Consider the following 23089-nt stretch of genomic DNA (forward strand, 5'->3'; position numbering starts at 1 on the left):
TTCTCGCCTCTTTAAAAATACACCGGAGGCGAGAGAGGGTGTTACTTGTTTTTTTTCTTCTTTTTCTTTTACGTGTGTCAGTCATTCGACTGCGGCCATGCTGGAGCACCGCACACACATTTATACATACAATATACCCATGTACTTGTCTCTAGGTAGTTTCGCAAACTGTTAGAAATAACAGCTAAATTATTTAGAATTATATTTTACCATTAATGAAAAAACTAAAATTAAAGGGTTGGGCTAAAGGATTAGGCTGTTCCAGGTATACATAAGGACCAGCTGATAAGTGGAACGTCTTTGGTGATAGATCTGATCGACCAGGCTAACCAGGGTTAAACAAAAACACATATATACACATTAGACACACCTACCTATACGTACGTACACACATAGAAATATATATATATACATATATTAGATACACCTACGTGCATATATTAAATATACACACACCTATATAGATAAGGGCCTGAAGATCACAGCATTCTCGTAAAATGAAACAATTTTTGAGGGTTTCATATGTATGAGAGTTCACAGTACCTGGCTTGGGTACATACGCGCACACACATACACACACACATATATATATATACGCACGTACAAATATGGGTGGGGTGTGAAGGGAGAAGAAATTCTCCCGAGTAAGTTTCAGTTGCCATTAGAAGAACTTTTTAATTAATTTATGCGGAAGATATCCTGTTGATGGGAGAAGGAGGAGGGGGGGACATTAAAAAAACCCCAAAAAACCATACCCCTCCTTGTTTGACCTGTTGATTTCTGATGTACTTTATCAGAAGAGGTAGGAAGAATTGTGACATCAATGTGGCCAGTTGACCCCCCCCTCTCTCTCTCTCTCTCTCTCTCTCTCTCTCTCTCTCTCTCTATATATATATATATATATAATATATATATATATATATATATATATATATATATAATATGTTGGATGTTTTATGCAAATATCAACTGATTTCTTTATGTAAATCAGGTGATATAATTAAATATTGTTGAAGGTTGTCCACGGCTTGTTTCTATGAATTCTATGTTTATAAATGTAGGATCTCTGTTTTGTGTGTATGTGAGTGTGTGTGTGTGTGTATATATATATATATATATATCCTGAATATTTAAAACGTGTTTACACAATACATTCAATGTTAAAAGCATGCACATATGGTAGTGACCTATTTAGCATTGACGGCGTATGTATGTGTGTATAAACATACACACAAGAGTTACACCCACAAACAAGCACGCACACGCATATAGATATATATATGACCTACTTAGCATTAGTCGGGACATGCATACATGTATGTATGTGTAATATATATATATACTCACACACACAGTGAGAGAGAAAAGAATTTGGTAGAACAAACGAGAAATAGAGCTTAATATAGAAGTATCTATACGTTGATATTTGTTATTAGTAGAAAGATAGGAGTGATTCAACCATCAGTTTCCTGGTTTGTATTTATTCAACACGAACCTCTAAACCCTTGAGTCACTTCTATAACTTTTTCCAGATTATAACAATGTGTTTTCACATAAATACATGCGCACATATATTTTGTCACCCACAGTGTATTCACCCTTGTGCTTCTGGTCGTCCTTTTGTCACTTTGCATCCTCTCTTCCTCCCACATGACTTGCTCCTCATCCTTTTATCTCTCATCTATCCATGGTTTTATTATACTGTTACTCTCCACTTCCCCACTTTTATATATCAAGTGTCATTTCTTCCTCCTTAACCCATTCATATTTACCCTTATCTTCTGCCCAAACCAAGACTCAGAATTTATCAATCTTCCATACATGCCCAACACTCACTGCATTCACTTCCTCTATCCATCTGTCACTCTATCTATCTCCTCCTCTATCCATCTGCCACTCTCCTATCAAACTTTTACAAATCTACCTATTCAGCTATCCCCGAACCTCTGTCCCTGTTTTATCATATGTCCACCATCTTGTACCTTGAGGGTATGCCCTGACATCTTATCTACCCCATCTTTTTCTCCCTTTCCTGCTGGGGTAGCCATATATTTCCTCTACCACAAGACATCCACTCTTCTTCCTCTATATACTGATACCTGGCACAAAGCCACCTCTTTCAATACTACACTCTGGCCCTATCAAAGGGCCTTGTCTTGCAAGTTATTTGGTGACCTCACTAGTGCTGGTGCCACATAAAAGGTACTCTGTACGCACTGTAAAGTGATTGGTGTTAGAAAGGGCATGATGCAGTCCTCTGACTTGTCTGATCCTGTCTAACTGCCCAACTCTGATAGCATGAAATATGAATGTTATATCTTCTCTTACCTTGGTGCCTTAATTAGCTGAGGAAATAGGTACTTCGGAATTGTAGTGACCAGAGTATGTAAGTAAGGAGTTAATGGGAATGTTTAGGCAGATTTTATCTCTGCTGGTTACATTTTGAGTCTTCCTCCATGTAAAGGGCTGATTGTATGATGATTGGAGTGAGATGCTGTATGATAGCAAAACCTGCATATCAAATACAGAGGTTGTGTAAAGGTTGGGAAAGGATAAGATGTTTAAGTACAGGCATGGCTGTGTGGTGAAAAGCTTGCTTCCCCACTACATGGTTCTCGGTTCAGTCCCACTGCATGGTGCCTTGGGCAAGTGTTTTCTAGTACAGCCTCGGGCTAACCGAAGCCTTGCAAGTGGATTTGATAGAAGAAGAATGTGCGTGCGTGTGTGTATATATATCTTTGTGTCTGTGTTTGTCCCCAATCACCACTTGACAACCAGTGTTGGTGTGTTTACATCCTCAGGTCGATTCATTCAACTAAAGATTCTTAAAGGCAGCATACTCACAGTCTAATGACTGAGACAAGTAAAATATATATATTTATAAACTACAAGTATTTTAACCTATGTTCACTGGACTTATTTAAAACATTACCTGAATATTTTAGGATTTCCAATAATTGAATGCAGTAAAGTCTACACTCGTATGTATCATTTCTATAGAGTTTGGCCTGCTCGATTATTCTCCAGATAATATGGTATTTGCTAAAAAATGTCTGAGAAGTGAAGGACAAAAGTATTTGGTTCTTTGGCGTTAGGAAGGGCATCCAGCTGTAGAAACACTGCCAGATCAGACTGGAGACTGGTGCAGCCTCCTGGCTCCCCAGATCCCCGGTTGAACCGTCCAACCCATGCTAGCATGGAGAACGGACGTTAAATGATGATTACCTGGAGCATAATCAAGCAAGCCTTTTTAAAACCAGTGATATGTTACAATGTTGACTATGCTGCACTATATATCATCATCATCATCCTTTAACAACCGCTTTCCATGCTGTCATGGGTAGACCAATTTGACTGGAATTGGTAAGCCGGAGAGCTGCTGCCCCAGGTTCCTGTCTGTTTTCGGCATGGTTTCTACAGCTTGATGCCCTTTCTAACACCAACCACTCCAAGAATGTAATGGGTGCTTTTTACGTGCCACCAGCATGTGTGCCATTTTCATGACACTGGCAATGACCACGACTGATTTCATGGGTGCCACTTATGTGACACTGGCAATGGCCATGATTACAGTTTCACTTGGCTTGATGAGTCATGTGCGTGTCTGTGGAGCAGGTGCTTTAACTTTACTTTACTGCATCCACTATTTTTGGTGATTTCCCACTCCAGGGCAGGTGACACCTTTGCACCACTTGGACGACAACCCTCCAATCCATAGGTCTGTCTGGATAGTGATTGGTGAGGTTTTTTACGAAGCTGGAGTGCAAGTTCTACCTCAACCACTTTTAGCCATCTTTTATGACATGCGGAGGAAATGTCATTTTTCTGATATGCCAGCCCCTACACATCATTTATGTACATACATAAAGGCTAAAGACCTCCTTTGGTCATGAATGACCATGGGATTGCACCTAGAAAGTTCCCCTCTGAGACATACCAGTCTTCCCTCTTCGCACCACTGATGTTATCCAAGGGAAAGGCAAAGGGGCCGATACAGCTTAGCACCAGTGACATTGCAACTCATTTCTACAGCTGAGTGAACTGGAACAATGTGAAACAAAGTGTCTTGCTCAAGAACGCAACACAGCCTGGTCTACAAATTGAACCCACTACCTCATGATTGTGAGTCTGTCGCTCTAACCACTGACCTATGTGCCTCAAACACACACACACCAGCATGGAAGGTAGACATTAAACGATGATATGTATACCATACATGCATACAAGTACATATACATTTTATGTACAAAAGATATTAGTGACCTACATAACATTGGATATGTGTGGGTGTACACATTAAAAACATATGCACATGCCTGTGTATTGTGTATGATGTATATTTTTAGTAGCTTAGCACTGGTGATATTAAGTATGTGTGTGATATATATATATATATATATATATTACAATAATAATATTAAGGAATGGCCTTAATAGGCCATTCAACTCACTAAAACGAGCAGCTAGACTCAAACCACTAAATAGTAATAATTCAGAAATCAAAGGAAAATAAAAACATTTACCCTAATCAGGGTAAATTAGGTGTGACCAGAGCTGGCAAGCTAGAGGGCTGGTTTGATGCTTTCCAACCATATGGTTTTGATTCAGTCCCATGATGTGGTACCTTGGAAAATGCCTTCTGTGGCCTTGGGCCAACCAAAGCCTTGTGAATAAGTTTGGTAGACCGAAACTGCAAGAAACCAGTCATATGTGTGTTTGTGTGTATTTTGATGTCATGTGATGATTGTAAATGTGCATCACCATCAAACAAGCGATATTGTAAGCCTAGTACTTATTCCATCAATCTCTTTTACTGAACTGCTAGGTTACAGGAATATAATGAAACCAACTTTGGTTGTGAAGCTGTGGTGGGGTACAAACACAAACACACACACATAAATATGTAGAAACACACACACACACACACATACTACAATGGGCTTCTCTCAGTTTCTGTCCCTCAAATCCACTTACAAGGCTTTGGTTAGTTTGGGGGCTATAGAAAATGACACTTGCTGAAGGTGCCATGCAATAGGACTGAACCTGAAACTTTGCAGTTGGGAAGCAAACTGCTTACCTATCATGCAGCCATGAGTACCATTGACTACCAAATTCCAACATGTTCAGCTCAATGTGCCTGTATCTTCTCTGGACAGTCATTTCATCTCAGCCATTTATTAACATAAATTACCAATAAACATGTGATAGCCATCATTCAGTCCTGTGTTCGTGAGATGTGTTTCGTCATCGTCATCATTTAACATCTGCTTTCCATGCAGAGCTGCACCAGGCTCCAGTCATGGTTTCTACAGGCTGGATGCCCTTCCTGAGCACTTTACAGAGTGTACTGTGTGAATTTTCATGTGTCGCCAGCGCTTTTTTTTTTTTTTGTGGCACCAGCACTTGCAAGACAGGGACCTCTCTGTTGAGAGGGGGAAAGGAACCGAGCGAAGTGGCTGTGTGCCAGGCAAGAAGTTGGAGAATGATAGGACAAGGATAGATGTCTTACCACACAGGAGATCCTTGGCCACCCCAGTCAGACATGGAAGGAGAGGGAAGTGGGAGAGAATTTACTCTTATAAGTTCGCTTTGAACATTTAAACAAGCTATACCTGTTTCTTTCAGTTTTAATCGTTGTAGATCTGCCGTATTCCTACCATTTACTACTATATGTCTTATGCACACTTCCATGTATATTTACTTATACATAAATCAATGAGGAAGACTCTATTATTATCATCACTTAACCTACTAGAAACAACAGAAAAAAATCTCCTTTAATATCATAATCTACCGACTTAGCTGATTTACCTCTAGACACACTATAGCTGGGTGGGTGGGGAATGTGATGGTCACAGCTGGAATGTCCTTGATTATAGGTCTGCTCAGTGAAGGTTGAGCTAGCCTGAAATGACAACAATTCTATTCTTAGTCTGTCTATCTCTCTCTCTCTCTCTCCTAATATGTGGAAGAGGTAGCTCAAGGAAGACGTGGGGCAAAGTGGGGAAGACTGACCTAAAAATATTGAGCCTCTCAGAGGAGATGACAGGATTGAGTTGGTGTTATACTGTGCTTGAGAAGACCTGTCCATCTCAGAGAAATTGAGGTTCTGTCAAGCCTTCCCCCACAACTCCTCTTCTGCTTTCTTCACCTCCTGCTACACTGAACTGATATCCTCTGTGTCCAACTCATCCCTGCTCTAATCATCTGTCACACTGTTTTCACTCAGGGCACTTGCTAGCCTGTCTCACATTCATGTTGTACCAGGACCTAACATCTGTCTCTTCTCTCTCTCATTTTCCAATTTGGCAAGTCATGCATTCACCTCTTCAGCAAAACACCTGTCCTCTCCCTCTATCATAGTTTCTTTCTCCAGTCTGTACCCTGCTCAGTTGAGGGGTCTTATCATGCAGGTTCTTGGTAACCGCACTGTTGCTGGCCTTGTGCCAAATTTTGAAGCCATTATTATAAATTAGCAGAGGTTACAGAGAGACTCAAGGGCATTTAGGCCAAGGCATGAAAATCTCAGCTCTTAAGTCACACTATAAATACCTTTATTGAAACCAACATATATATATATATATATATATATAGGTGCAGGAGTAGCTGTGTGGTAAGTAGCTTGCTAACCAACCACATGGTTCTGGGTTCAGTCCCACTGCGTGGCATCTTGGGCAAGTGTCTTCTGCTATAACCCCGGGCTGACCAATGCCTTGTGAGTGGATTTGGTAGACGGAAACTGAAAGAAGCCTGTCGTATATATGTATATATATATATATATGTGTGTGTGTTTATGTGTCTGTGTTTGTCCCCCCAACATCGCTTGACAACCGATGCTGGTGTGTTTACGTCCCTGTCACTTGGCGGTTCGGCAAGGAGACCGATAGAATAAGTACTGGGCTTACAAAGAATAAGTCCCGGGGTCGATTTGCTCGACTAAAGGTGGTGCTCCAGCATGGCCGCAGTCAAATGACTGACACAAGTAAAAGAGTAAAAGAGATATATATATATATATATGCGCAGGAGTGGCTGGGTTCAGTCCCACTGTGTGGCACCTTGAGCAAGTGTCTTCTAATATAGCCTTGGGTTGATCAAAGCCTTGTGAGTGGATTTGGTAGACAGAAACTGAAAGAAGCCTGTCATATGTGTAATATATATATATATATATGTTTGTGTGTCTGTGTTTATCCCCCCAGCATTGCTTGACAACCGATGTTGGTATGTTTAGTGTGTTTCTGTTCCCATAACTTAGCAGTTTGGCAAAAGAGACTGATAGAATAAGTACTAGGCTTTCAAAGAATAAGTCCTGGGGTTAATTTGTTCGATTAAAGGCAATGCTCCAGCATGACCACAGTCAAATGACTGAAACAAATAAAAGAATATCTATAATGCCAGTGTTGTGTAACTGGCACGTAAAAAATCACCCTTCAAATGTTGGGCAATATGTTGCACTTGAGAAGACCTGTCAAGCCAAGTGAAATCATAACTGTGGCCGATGCCAGTGCTGGTTGACTGGCACATAAAAGGCACCGTTCATGGCCAATGCCGGTGTCATGTCAATGGCACTTGTGCCAGTGACACATAAAAGTGGCACATCTACACTCTCGGAGTGGTTGGTGTTAGGAAGGGCATCCAGCCATAGAAACCATTCTATACCAGGTTAGAACATAGTGTAGCTCCCCAGCTCAGCAGTTTTTTCAGTCAAACCGTCCAACCCATGTCTGCATGGAAAGCGAATGATGATGATGATATATAAATATATATATACAGGGTAGGCCAAAAGTAGGTTTACGGCTATTCAACTATCTCTTTTGCATTCATATATTAAGAGTTTAGATCTTAATTATAAAAAATATGAAACCATTATTCTATACTAATTTAGTTAATTTTGTCAAACTTCCTTTTCAGTTTGTAAGATAGAAATTTAAATGTAATAAAATGTTTTAATAGAAATTTAAAGTGCTTACGTGATAACTGTAACCCACTTTTGGGCCCCCCTGTATATATATATAGCCGAAATTGTGAGGATGATCCGGTACTTGACTGAAGATAAAAAGCTTCGACTCACCCATCCGTGTTTTTTTGTATCGTCTATCTGGATGTTTTGTTGTCCCTTTTTGTATCACCTAGTTGTCTGGATGTTTTGCATTCTTGTCCCATTTTGTACTTTATTTTATATATATATATATATCAGAAATATTAAATTTCTAAATCTCTCATAGAGATATGTACGGTGGTGGGGCGATAGAATGGTTGTATACTCTCAATTTAATGTGACAGTAGGGGATTACACCACCATTGTTTAGCCCTAAGAAGCATCGACGCTTCCTGATGGGTTCGACACATTTTTTTTCCTGTGTCCTTATATATTTATGAAGGGGAGACAAACACCCCCAGCAGCCAGGCCTGCATCTAGAGACACGCATGTTTCAGGATCTTTGTCCATCATCGCTCTAGAGTAGCAGAAGCCCGCCAGCCGCAGATATATATATATATATATATATATATATATATATTATATATATATATATATATATATATATATATATATATATATATATATATATATATATAGGACAAGTGAACTTTTAGTTTCCACCTACCAAATCCACTCAAAGGCTTTTGATGACCTGGTGTTACATGTCTAAGATGCCACACGCTGGGGCCCAAACCTGAAACCATGTGATTGGGAAACAAACTTCTTAATCACACTACCATGCCTGTCTCTCTCTCTCTCTTTCTTCAAACACATATATTTATTTATTTATTTATTTACAGAGAGAGAGAGAGAGAGAGAGAGAGAGAAATCTTTTATTGCAAATAGATCTACATTCACTATCATCAACCACAATTATCTTTACACACCCACCTGCTGTGCACCACAGCTCTTGTATGCAGAGATAAACTCCATATTGCTGATAGAGGCTGCATATCTTGAACTCTTGTTTCAAGTGGCTTTGCTGCTATCAATTATTCCTTGTTTAGGCCCGAGTATATTATCTTATAAGTGGCAGAAACTAATTCATTTAGTTCACCAAATCATTTGGAACTTACTCCTTTGGAATTTGTCTTTTATGTGAGTTTGCATGGCTCAGTGGCTCAAGCTTTGAGCTTGCAGTCACAAGGTAATGAGTTTGATTCCCAGACTGGTCTGTGAGTTGTGTTCAGCGAAACACTTTATTTTACATTGCTCCAGTTCTCTCTGGTGCAGAATTGAGTTGTGACATCACTGGTGCCAAGCAGTATCGGCCCCTTTGCCTTTCCCTTGAATAACATCGGTGGTGTGGAGAAGGGAGACTGATATGCATGGGTGACTGCTGGTCTTCCATAAATAACCTTGCCTAGATTTGTGTTTCAGAGGGTAACTTTCTAGGTACAATTTCATGGTCATTCGTGATTGAAGGGGATCTTTACCCTTTAAATGTTGTATGTCTATTTGTTCCTTCTCGAGCCACACCTGGCTCATTAGGGCCGGTTTCATGGTTTTCTTGGCGTATAGGTTCCCCACCTGGACAGGATGCTGATGAATACCACCTCTTGATCCCCTCCATTTTCTTATTTCCGTATATATATCATCATCATCATTGTTTAACGTCCGTTTTCTGCGCTGGACGGTTCGACCGGAGTCTGGGAAGCCAGGGCTGCACCAGGCTCCAGTCTGATCTGGTAGTGTTTCTACAGCTGGATGCCCTTCCTAATGCCAACCACTCCGCGAGTGTATTGGGTGCTAGTTACGTGCCACCTGCACAGGTGCCAGGGGGGTCTGGCATTGGCCACGATCGGTTGGTGCTTTTAACGTGCCACCGGCACGGAAGCCAGCCAACCACTCCGCGAGTGTAGTGGGTGCTTTTTACGTGCCACCTGCACAGGTGCCAGGGGGGGTATGGCATCAGCCACGATCGGTTGGTGCTTTTAACGTGCCACCGGCATTCGTTAAAATGTGGTTTGACACTCCTCTAAACCATGTAACTCTTGAACTAGGGTTCCATAACCAAATGCAGTTTAAAGTCATACCTAAGACGCCTCTGCTAATTATCTTCCCTTTAAAAACACCTGTAGGCTATCTTTCCCCCAAACACCTGTAGATTGTCTTCTTGAGACTCCTGCAGTTTATCTCCCCTTTGAAACATTTGCAGGTTCTCGTCATTTTGAGACACCTGCAGATTATCTTCAGCTTGAGACCTGCATAAATTTCCTTTCAGCCTTACATTCTAAAAATGCTTGTTCTTCATTCTTTCATTCTAATTCAGTTCTGTGCCTATCTATAGCTGCATATCAGAAAACATTTTGAAAATGCTGCCTTTGTATAGCAGTGAGTCATTAGTTTGGATTGAGATGAGAAACTACGTCTGTGTGAATGTGATATATATATATACATGGTGCCATATATATATACATGTGTGTGTGTCCATGATGTGTGTGTACATGTATGGATGTCATCATCATTCATTTAGCATCTGCTTTCCATGCTGGCATGGGTTAGATGGTTTGACTGGAACTGGTAAGCGAGAGAGCTGCACCATGTTTCAGTCTGATTTGGCATGGCTTCTATGGCTAGATGCCCTTCCTAACACCAACCACTCCAAGACCCTGGCATTGGTCATGACTATGATTTCACTTAGTTTGAGAGCCTTCTCAACCACAGCATATCACCAAAAGTCAATGTGTGTGTGTGTGTGTATATATATATATATATATATATACTCATCACTGTTTACATCTTCTTTTCCAAGCTGGCATGGGTGGTATGATCTTCTCTGGCTATGTTTTTACAGCCAAATTATCCTTCCTGCCACCAACCAACTCTTTCAGCCAACTTTTATGACCTGCTGCAAAGATAAGTTGCATCTATTCTAAAACGGGGAGAAATGTTGGAATATGCCAAGAAAGTAGTACTCAATACATGTTATAGGGTTCATTCATTGATTTACTGGAAATGGAGATTCCCAGTAACCACTCGTCACTATTTCTGATATCCACACCCTTAAGGTATTTAATTCATTGATCTACCATCCTGTAAACCACAACCCTTAACCCTTTAGTGTTCACATTATTCTGCCAAAATTAATCCTTTTTTATCCACATTGCCTTGAACTAATCATGCGTTATCTTGGAGCTATGAGATTTCAATGAGGAAGCTGTTTTTTTTAAAAACGATATTGTAGGGTTGGTGTGAGAGACCAGATCTGGCCAGTTTGAACATAAAACAGGCAGAATACTTTTGGCCGGATATGGCCGGTTTAAATGCTAAAGGGTTAAGAAGGCTTTTAATCCATTGGTCTACCATCCTGTAATCCACCATCCCTAAGAAGGCCTTTGATCCATGGATTTGCTATTTCTTTTATTTACTGTCCTAAAAGGCACAAATACGGGGTAAAGTATAATCCATGAAATTGATCCTTATTGCACATGTATCAACTTTGGAAATATGGATGTCAAATTTGATCCCAGATGAGGTATTTGTTTAGAACATAGTCAATTTTAATGGCTTCTCTGTCAGTCCTGCTAATGATAATAGTAACCATTCCCATCTATAACACATGGCACCAATTTATAGAGGTGCAGTAGCCATGCATGCTGTGCATTTTGTCATCTTCAAAACTGATATGTCTCATATTATGATGACGTATTTTGTTGTCTCTGGGGGACTAACCCAAACAGCATACCTTGCTGACTGATGCTACTGACTGTATCAGTTCACTATTAGTAGTGGACCAGCTCACTTCTCACCTGGGGTCGTCCACCACAACAAAAAACCAGCTTTGTTCTTATTTGGAGATCCATGTAACCTTGAAAATCCACAACTCCCAAATGTTTCTTTGTACCAGCATGACCTGTCTGTGTAGCAGATTGACTGAAGCTGGAAGTATTTGACCAGTTTTGTCATCACCAAATTCTTCATGTTTGCAATATGGATTTTATGTCCTCTATGCTGGTGGCACGTAAAACACATCTTTTGAACGTTGGGCCCCATGGAAGCAAAGTGGCTGAGTTCCTCTTGAGTGTTGGGCCAGACAAAGTGGCTGAGTTCTTGTTGGGCCTGATGGAAGCAAAGTGGTTGAGTTCCTTTTGAGTGTTGAGTCTGGCAGAGGCAAAGTGGCTGAGTTTCTTTCGAGTGTTGGGCTTGATGGAGGCAGTGATCAAAACTTTTGGCATTACGTCATGCTTGAGAAGAAAACCCATTGAGCTGAGCAAAATCTCAGTTGTGGCAGATTCTGGTGTCACACAAATTGGCACCTGTGCTAGTGGCACATAAAAGCACCCAATACACTCTCAGAGTGGTTGGCGTTAGGAAGGGCATCCAGCCATAGAAAGCCACGCCAAATCAGACTGGAGTCTGGTGCATCCTTCCCGCATGCCAGCCCAGTAAAAACCATCCAACACATGCCAGCATGGACAATGGACATCAAATAATGATGATGATGATGATTCTTGTCATTGGTTATTGCCAGATTAATTCTGTACAACATTTCATTCCCATAATGGCGTCTCTACTGGTTTTGGCACACGCCATCTCATGCACTGGGTGAACCTATTTCTGATGCAGTTGCTTGAGAGAACCTTGTGGAATGATGCAAATAGCAAAGGCAGCAAGATGGACAGCTGAAAATGTGGACTTGTACATTCAGGTTGGATCTTGAATTGAAATTTGCTCCTCACTCACATATATAGTGTCTACTGTTGGCCTCATGACTACTTGATGATCTCCATATTGGTTGTCAGTACTTGTCGAGGGTGGTTGGCTTGTGTTTGGGATGTTGTGGATCCATTGATTGGACCTGGACTCAACTCCCACCAAGTGGATGCCAATACTAGTACAAAGGCGGCGAGCTGGCAGAAATGTTAGCATGCTGGGTGAAATGCTTAGCAGTATTTCGTCTGTCTTTTAAATTCTGAGTTCAAATTCTGCTGAGGTCGACTTTGCCTTTCATTCTTTTGGGGTCGATAAATTAAGTACCAGTTGCATACTGGGGTTAATCTAATCGACTGGCCTCTTCCCAGAAGAGAATATTAGTACAAATATAAGGTAGGAATATACTTAACCATCAGCACACCGCATTTACTCTAGAATTGTTTTCCCTGCCACTTCCTTGTTACTGTAGGGGAGAAAGCTCAGAGGGTGACATGATGCACCTACAGTGTATTAATAGTTAATTAAATTGCACTCCCCCCCCCAAAAAAAAATCATGGCTTTATCAATCACGGAGAAATGAATGACTAACATGATGCCGTGTATTGTATATATGTGTTTGTGTATACTCCTCTCCCACTGTTTGACAACCAGTGCCTCATGGAGGCAAGGTGGCTGAGTTCCTTTTGAGTGTTGGGCCTCATGGAGGCGAAGTGGCTAAGTTCCTTTTGAGTGTTGGGCCTCACAAAGGCAATGACCAAGACCTTTGGCATTATGTCGTGCTTGAGAAGAAGATGCATCAAGCTGAGCAAAATTGCAGTCGTGGCACCCGTGCTGGTAGTACGTAAAAGCATCCATTACACTCTTGGAGTGGTTGGCATTACGAAGAGCATCGAGCTGTAGAAAACCATGTCAAATCAGACTGGAGTCTGGTGCAGCCTTCCAGTGTGCCAGCCCAGTCAAACTATCCAACCCATGACAGCATGGACAACGGATGTTAAATGATGATGATGATTATATATATATATTAGGCATAGTGATACTAATAGCCTGGTGTTTTGAACTCAATATAGATATGCTTCAGGATAAAATGTTAGTCGAGTACAGAGCGTAATATGAAATTAAATGACAAAGGAACAAGAAATTATGCTATGAATTTCATTAGCTTATAGCTGTTGGTACTACAAAATGCAGTTCACTCAGAACTGAGTGCTTGTATGTCACCTATTTTCATCAGAGATTGTAAAATGATGTGCAAGTATATTTGTAAAAGCTGTTAGGTGATGCACAATCACTTAGCATTGAGTGCACTGTATTTTGTGGCAGAAACGGCTGTAAGCTAATGAAGTTCATTGCACAATTTCCTGTTCTTTTGTCAATTGTATGTGTGTGTGTGTGTGTGTATATATATATATATATATATATATATTGCTTGTTTGTCATTTGACTTAGGCCATGCTGGAGCACCGCCTTAAGGGTTTTAGTTGAAGAAATCGACTCCAGGACTTATTGTTTGCAAATCTAGTACTCATCCTATTGGTCTCTTATGCTAAACTGCTAAGTTACAGAGGACATAAACACACCAGCATCAGTTGTCAAGAGATGGCGGGGGAAAACAGATACATGCATAAACGCACACAAACGCGCGACAGGCTTCTTTCAGTTTCCGTCTACCAAATTCCTCGCAATGCTTTGGTCAGCCCGAGGCTATAGCAGAAGACACTTACCCAAGGTGCTATGAATATATGTAGTATATTTTATGCATATTGTGGTGTATGACTGATTGCGTAAATATATTCGCTTTTATAATCAACCTTTTCATTTCCCCACTTCTCTTTCACACATTCTCTCTATTTTCTTTGTCTCTCTCTCTGTATCTTTTTATCTATTTCTCTCTATCTTCATCTCTCTCTCTCTCTCTCACACACACATACACACTGACACCAAGTTAGTCTCTTCCTGCTATTGCAACTTCTGCTGTTTACCAATATTCCCAACAATGCAACTGCTGTAGCAGACTTTTAAGAAGCACGTGTGAGGAGCTGACGTTCTGCCATCTTTACAACAAGAGAAATTCGGGATGCTGCTGCTAGTGGCAATTGTTGCTCCGCTTCCTATTTCTCTGTTTACCGTTTCGTCTTGGAGTTCTTCAACATTAATATAATAATTATAAGTTAGGTAGGCAGGCAAAATGCCGTTTCTTTCTCTGTTATATTTATTATTAATTTCCTTTTCTTTATCTTGTTTTTTTTTTTCATTTAATATTTTATAAGTCCCTACAAAAATGTAGGGTGTTTACACATTCTTACATAAATGTATGGTTGGTGTATGTGTTTATTTAAATTATGATGTGTGTATAGTTATATATAGTGTCTATGTATATATAAAATATGGTGGAGGGGTTATATATGCATAAAATATGGCTTTGTATATATTCATTATATGGTATGTGTTTGTGTGTATCTCTCTATATATGTGTATGTATGTGAGATTGGGGTACGTGTGCGCATAAAATATGGGGTATATGTGTATATGTAATACGGGTATCTGTGGGTGTATATATTATATATATAAAACATGGGTACGTGTGCGTATATCAAATACGGGTATGTGTGTATATGAAATACGGGTGTGTATATGTGAAATACGGGTACGACTATATGTAAAATATGGATATGTATGTATATAAAATGTGGGTACGTGTGCGTATATCAAATACGGGTGTGTGTGTGTATGAAATACGGGTGTGTATATGTGAAATACGGGTACGACTATATGTAAAATATGGATATGTATGTATATATAATTATAATATGGAATATGTTTATATGTAAAATATGGTTATGTGTGTATATTTGTATGTATACACACATACACGCACGCGAGTATACATAAAATTTGGGGTGTGTGTGTGTGTGTATATATTTGTATGTATACACACACACACACACACACATACACGCGAGTATACATAAAATCTGGGGTATGTGTGTGTGTATCTTTTTCTGTATCCTTGTTGTTTAGCCACATGTCAGTGCAATTCTGTCCTCAAAGGCGTTCTAGCCGTGACCACCACAGGTCTAATGTCATTGTTATTATTATTTCATATTTCAGTGGTTATATTTTCCACTACATCGCCAAACACGATTTGGCTGTTCTGTCGATGTATAACCGTATCGCCTTCCTTTTGGGGGAAATGCATGAATGATCGCTAAATTTCATATATATATTTTTTTCTCCCTGAAACTACATAATTGTTGTCAGTTTCACGCCAAGTTAATCCTGGTTTAGCAGATCTACGATCAAAGATGTTCCTACCGTGACTGTCCCGGTTTTTTTCGGGTAGATTTGGTTGTTATTTCTAGAAGCCTCCACCGTTTGTGTCGTTCACATTAAATGGCGCTGACACAATGTTACTCGAATGTCTTCGGTTATTTGCAAGCACTAACACCTTGCCTGTCTTTTCGAAGGACTCGGCTGCTAAGTTAATAATAATAATAATAATAATAATAAAAGCTTGCTGAGAGGAAATTAACAGACGTGAAGCTCATGTCAATCCAAACAACGCCGTCTTCGGTGTCAATTGCGTTATGAAGCTTTATAATTCTACCCACCTATCCACCCAGGAAGTAAATTGAAAATAATAAATGGTCTACCGTGTCCCTAAAGATCCATGTTAGTCCTTTGAAGTATCGATAAATCAAACCAGCGAAACGTTTTGTTGTGCAGCCTCCTCCTCCCCCCGAAATCAGCTTTGATTGAAGTGACCAATGATCAAAGAGCCAGTCGTGACTATCCCGTCTGAGTTTGTTTTAACGCACCCATCACTGCGTTATCTTGTATGCACACACCTCAATTTCCTTTTAAAAGACAGCAGGGAGTGATTTAAAGGCGATTTAGCTATTTCTGGCTGATCGATGCTCTTCTCTCCCACGCCACCCCACCCCACCCCAGTGTTTTCGTTTCTAGAAAGCACCATCTGTTGTTGTTTGGACCCAAATCAGCCCTGATCCTATAAACCAGAGCCAAGCGAGAAACACCTAGTTTTCTTTACTCTTCTATACTGGATTAACGTGTGCCTTCTTTTTTTCCCCCTCAAAAAATGAGATTCAGTTGTTATTTCTAGCAAATCTTAGTGATCGTGTAGTGTCCTCCGTCTGTTACTAAGGCTGGTGTTTGTATGTCACGGGTTACATGCTTGTATGTATACGTGTGTGTGTGTGTGTGAGATGAGAAATCTGTCTTGTCATTTAACTAGCTGGATTTGGTGGGGATGGAGGTGGTGCCAGTGGTAATGATATGGTTGTAGTGAAGATAGCGGTAAATTCAACAAAGATTTAGCAGCTATTACTAGCAGGTCAAGCTGCCACTTAGATGCCTCCTCTTTGACTTATGATCTCTGTTCGAACTGTTGTATTGCGGTATTGTGGATAGTAATGATATGGTGATCGTGGTCTGAGGGATGGTTTGCCCTGTGATGGTGTTATAATTTAAACCAGTGGATCTCAACCAGGGTCCACATGGCCCTTGGGAGTGGTGAGGGGGGGGGGCATATAAGATTTTGTTGCTAAACTTTATGTGCAGCAAATTTATTACATTTCTAAAGTACACAGAATATTTTAACAATTTTTGTTTTATGCAGTTCCTAATATTTAATTATAAAAATATAATTGGACTTTTAAAACGTTAAATGGCAGAAGCGTTAGCACCCCGGGTGAAATGCGTAGCCGTATTTTGTCTGCCATTACGTTCTGAGTTCAAATCCACCAAGGTCGACTTTGCCTTTCATCCTTTTGGGGTCGATAAATTAAGTACCAGTTACGCACTGGGGTCGATGTAATCGACTTAATCCGTTTGTCTGTCCTTGTTTGTCTCCTCTGTGTTTAGCCCCTTGTGAGTAGTAAAGAAATAGGTTGTGTGTGTATGGGGGGGGGTCTACCCAAGTAAAACAGGAATCAAAGGGGTCCATAGGTGAAAAATGGTTGAGTACCACTGATTTAAAAAATCCTTCCAGTTTACCAACTCTTGGTCAAACAGTCCAACCCATGCCAGCATGGACAACGGATGTTAAATGATGATGATGATGATGGTTATGATACCATGGTGGTGGTGGTGGTAGTACTAGTTGGTGTAGTCTTGATAATGGTAGTTATTGTGGTTTTGCTAATGATAATGATGGTAGCACTGGCGGTCATTGAGATAATTATAGTGGTAGTTAACGACTGTGTTTGCTATTGTATTGGTGATAGTCATGATGATGGTGGTGTGGTTGTTATGGTAGCAGTGGTCATGATAGTAGCTGTTGTTTTAGAGAGAGGTGGTGGTGATGTGGTTAGTGACCATCATCGTGGAAAGCTGTGGTAGGCGGGATGGTCATTGCGGTTGTTGTAGTGGTGGTGATGGTTTTCATGGTTGTTGCTGTAGTGGTTGATTGATGTGAGGCTCCCGAAAATATAGTTGTGTGTAGATTGTATCTCTAACACATTTATACACAAACACACACAAATGCATTTGTGAGTGTGTGTGTGTGTGTGTGTGTGTGTTTTATTCTGGGTTGTTTTTGTTTCTCTTTTTATTTTATCTAATCTCTCCTCTTCTCTCCGTCTCTCTCTCTCTGTCTCTCTCTCTCTCAGTTCCTCATCTCGTCATCTCTCTTCCCTTTCTCACTTTCTAAGCTCTATTTTGCTCTTTCCCTCTCTCCTCAAGAAACTATCAATTAAAAAAGTTCTGTTAAAATAAATGTCTGGTGGCTGTGAAAAATGTGTGTGTGTGTGTGTGTGTGTGTAAGATCATATGATTGCAACAGAAAATGTGTGCTGCGTGACTGTGCAAGTCTGCTTGTGTGTCAGAATCTGTGACTGCTTGCATGCATGAAGAATTTTGTTATGCTGTGGACCACTTCAATTTCAGGAAGCATTTAAAAATGTCAAAACTTTCACTTGACCAGAACTTGCTGCATTCTGTTGTCTTTGACTTTGATATGATATCAGCATCAAACCAGCCAACTTAACCCTTTCGTTAATGTATTTATTTTAAGATGTTCTGTGCTTCTTTCAATTACTTTCAATATAACAAAGAATTTAGTAAAATAACTTAGTTACCATTCAGCTAGTGTTAGGAACATAAATTGTGACTAAGGTTTGGTGGAAGATTTTAATGAAAAACTTATGAAAACAAGACACTTGTACTCAGAGCCGGTTTCAACCGGGTTGGTAACAAAAGGGTTAAATTGGATGGTTAAACGCTGTGGTGGAAGGGTAGTTTGATCTCTATGCAGCCAAGGGGCTTTAGCAATTTCTTAAACCTGCCGACCACCTTGCCAAATTTTACCTGTAATTATCCTGTGACTACACAACACCATACAAACCACCAGCTCACCCTCCCCTTTTTCACTGATTCTTTCATCCCCTACCCAGTCAAAGCTCATCATCCACTCATTGCATATTTTTCTCATCTGCTTCTTACACAAGTTCTGTATAGCCAACACATTGTCTCTACATGAATTTGATCCCTCAAACTCTAAATATCTAAATGTCTGGACTAGCTTTTCTCATATTTGCCAGCGGCCCCTCTCATCACACATCAATGACATCAACCGTATTCATACTCTTCTCCTCCTCTTCAGGCCGTACCAGCTACTTTTCATCTTGGATGTTAGGTCCCTATGACCTTAATACTTTGAAAGCACTGAAAAGTAGAGTCTCTCTCTTAGAGAACAGCGTTTCTAATGTGGTTGCTGTCAATAATTACATTAATATGTATTAGTGACAAGAGACAGTATTAAAATACCGAGAGGTAATTTTTATTCCCACTTAAATTCTCTTTTTACTCTTTTACTTGTTTCAGTCATTTGACTGCGGCCATGCTGGAGCACCGCCTTTAATCGAGCAAATCGACCCCGGGACTTATTCTTTGTAAGCCCAGTACTTATTCTATCGGTCTCTTTGCCGAACCGCTAAGTGACGGGGACATAAACACACCAGCATCGGTTGTCAAGCAATCCTTGGGGGACAAACACAGACACACAAACATATACACACACACATATATATATACATATATACGACGGGCTTCTTTCAGTTTCCATCTACCAAATCCACTCACAAGGCTTTGGTCGGCCCGAGGCTATAGTAGAAGACACTTGCCCAAGGTGCCACGCAGTGGGACTGAACTTGGAACCATGTGGTTGGTAAACAAGCTACTTACCACACAGCCACTCCTGTGTATTTTCTGTTAGAACAAACTGTACTGTGATAGATATGATAGAAACTCCCTGATTGGCTTTTTGGTGCAAAATGTAGTCTTGTTTACATCACTAGCAGGGAGGTTAATCACTGCCGCCTCCAGCGCTGAGACCACCACATCATGTGATTTTGACCTTGTTTTGTCTTGTCAGTGATGGACACACGACTGCTAGAGGCTGCAGCGATTCATCTCCCCACCAGCGCTATACGGATTGACAATGCTAGAACAAGTGCTGGTGTTGTGATTAGCTAGTTAGCTTGTTAAAATTGAAATATTATATCAGTGGTTTCCAAAGTGGGCATTACTATCCACTTGGGGGCAGTGGAAAGATCCAGCAGGTCATTGAAAGTAGAGTGTTAATGGGGTGGCCAAAATAGGGCGATGGATGTAAAAAAAAAAAAAACCCTAAAATAATGGGTTAATTAGATTGTTTTATTTGTGAAATGTATAGTTGTTTTGTATTTGCTGCAGAAAGTGGTCTGTGTTTGTAGTGGTTGGGGTGGGGCACTAGAAAAGTGGCCTGGGTGCCGAAGGAGTGGCAGCCTGAAAAAGTTGGGGAACCACTATATTACATTAATGTCAATGACTTGTGATTTGAGAAAAGAAGAAACAAAAATGCAAAATAGAAAGAATTTAGAGATAAAACATCTGCAAAATGAAAAAATTAAGATTATGTTACAAATGTATCCAACCAATAGACGCAGAAAAGCCATTGCATAAATATAAATCCGTTTTTTAAAAAATCTGCGTCACTGAACTCTTAGCCCTGAAATTTTTCTTCAACTATCAAACTATGCTTAACCCTTTAGCATTTAAACTGGCCATATCCATCCAAAATATTCTGTCTGTTTTAGGCCCAAAAGATTCTGCCTGTTTTAGGCCCAAAATATTCTGCCTGTTTTATGCCCAAAAGATTCTGCCTGTTTTAGGCCCAAAAGATTCTGCCTGTTTTAGGCCCAAAAGATTCTGCCTGTTTTAGGCCCAAAAGATTCTGCCTGTTTTAGGCCCAAAATATTCTGCCTGTTTTAGGCCCAAAATATTCTGCCTGTTTTAGGCCCAAAATATTCTGCTTGTTTTATGCCCAAAATATTCTGCTTGTTTTAGGCCCAAAATATTCTGCTTGTTTTAGGCCCAAAATATTCTGCCTGTTTTAGGCCCAAAATATTCTGCTTGTTTTATGCCCAAAAGATTCTGCTTGTTTTAGGCCCAAAAGATTCTGCTTGTTTTAGGCCCAAAATATTCTGCCTATTTTATGCCCAAAATATTCTGCTTGTTTTAGGCCCAAAAGATTCTTCCTGTTTTAGGCCCAAAATATTCTGCCTATTTTAGGCCCAAAATATTCTGCCTGTTTTATGCCCAAAATGGCCAGATCTGGCTTCTTACACCAACCCTACAATATCATTCTAAAAATTTCTGGTTACTTTATCAAAATCTTATAGCTACGAGATAATTCATGATTAATTCAAAACAACATATAATAAAAGACATTATTTTTGATAGAATAATGTGAATGCTAAAGGGTTGATTTACTGTGCCAGGATGGGCACCAACAACATCAACCTATTCAGATCTTTACCCTCTGCAATAGCCCTTACCCAAAGCTAAATGTTCACTACAATGACAGCTGTACCTGTTGCCTTCCTCCCTATGACAACGTAGCTTCATCATGTGTTCATATTTTTGTTTTTCTGTCCATTTTACTATGGTTGCATGGGTTAGACAATTATTTGTTATTGAGATATGTCACAGCTAGGGACACTTCCTGTCACTAATCTTAACTTATTTCTCAAGTAAGGGATCACTTAGCCCACGTCTTTGAAGCTGTTAGGGTCAGTGAACAATTTGTAGACTGGGAAATGAAAACGAACTTCATTTATTGCACAACGCTTTTTTCCTGAAAAGTGTGCAGGATGTAAATATTTGCTTACGCACACACACACAACGCATGCACATGCGTACCTGTGTGTGCATATATGTGGCACAGTGGTTACGTGTGTTGCACTCATGAACAGGAAATCACGAGTTTGATTCCCGGACCAGCTGTGCATTTGTGTCCTTGAGCAAAGCACTTCATTTCATGTTGCTCCAGTTCACTCAGCTGTATGTGGGTAATTCTGACAGACGAGCCTTCCAATTAGCAGGAATGTTGGCATCATTTGAAAGCTAAAAATGATGCAAAGTGCATTAGTCTAGTAAATCATGTAATCATGATATATGTATGTATATATATATATATATATATATATATATATATATAAATATATATATCATCATCATCATCATCATCATCAATTAACGTCCGCTTTCCATGCTAGCATGGGTTGGACGGTTCAACTGGGGTCTGGGGAGCCCGAAAGCTGCACCAGTCCAGTCAGATCTGGCAGTGTTTCTACAGCTGGATGCCCTTCCTAACGCCAACCACTCGAGAGTGTAGTGGGTGATTTTATGTGCCACCGACACAGGTGCCAGACGAGGCTGGCAAACGGCCACGCTCGGATGGTGTTTTTTATGTGCCACCGACACAGGTGCCAGACGAGGCTGGCAGACGGCCACGCTCGGATGGTGTTTTTTATGTGCCACCGACACAGGTGCCAGACGAGGCTGGCAGACGGCCACGCTCAGATGGTGTTTTTTATGTGCCACCGACACAGGTGCCAGACGAGGCTGGCAGACTGCCACGCTCGGAGGTGTTTTTATGAGGCTGGCAAACGGCCACGATCGGATGGTGCTTGTTACGTGCCCACAGCACGGAGGCCAGTCGATGCGGTACTGGCTACGGCCACGTTCGGATGTTTTTTTCTTGTGTGCCACAGGCACTGGTACCACAAAGATACAAATTCCATGATGTTCATCTATTTTGATTGATTTTCACTTGCCTCAGCAGGTCTTCACAAGTGTCACAAGAAGGAAGGTATGCACAGGTGGATCGACTACGTCCCAGGTAGGGGCCACGGGATATGGCCTGACTAGTCCTGCCGGGTCCTCTCATGCACAGCACACTTCCATAGGACTCGGTCTTCAGTATATGTATGTATATATATATTTCAGTATGGAGCAAATAATTTATGAAGATACCATTGACTCAGTTATTATCTAGTGTAACAATTTAAAAAATAACAGCAGAACCAATAATATAGGTAATTTTAGGCCCCATCCAAAAGCATTAAACAGTATGTCCTTTGATTAATTTTCAGCTGGAGGAGGTGTCCTCCT

At 40.4% G+C, this 23089-nt stretch overlaps 1 protein-coding gene across 3 annotated transcripts in view; it reads left to right on the forward strand.

The window, feature by feature from the left end:
* LOC115220569 (dual specificity mitogen-activated protein kinase kinase 1) overlaps positions 1-23089 on the forward strand; it is an 89782-nt gene that overhangs the window by 2886 nt on the left and 63807 nt on the right. The window contains exon 1 of one of the 3 annotated variants that reach the window (XM_029790720.2): positions 14667-14809. The exons of the other annotated variants lie outside the window; for them this stretch is intronic. The gene's annotated coding sequence lies outside the window, so the exon portion shown is untranslated. Of the gene's footprint in view, positions 1-14666; positions 14810-23089 lie in introns of those variants that run through there. 3 annotated transcript variants of the gene reach the window in all.

Source organism: Octopus sinensis, linkage group LG16 (genome assembly GCF_006345805.1).
Source record: "Octopus sinensis linkage group LG16, ASM634580v1, whole genome shotgun sequence".
NCBI lineage: Eukaryota > Metazoa > Mollusca > Cephalopoda > Octopoda > Octopodidae > Octopus > Octopus sinensis.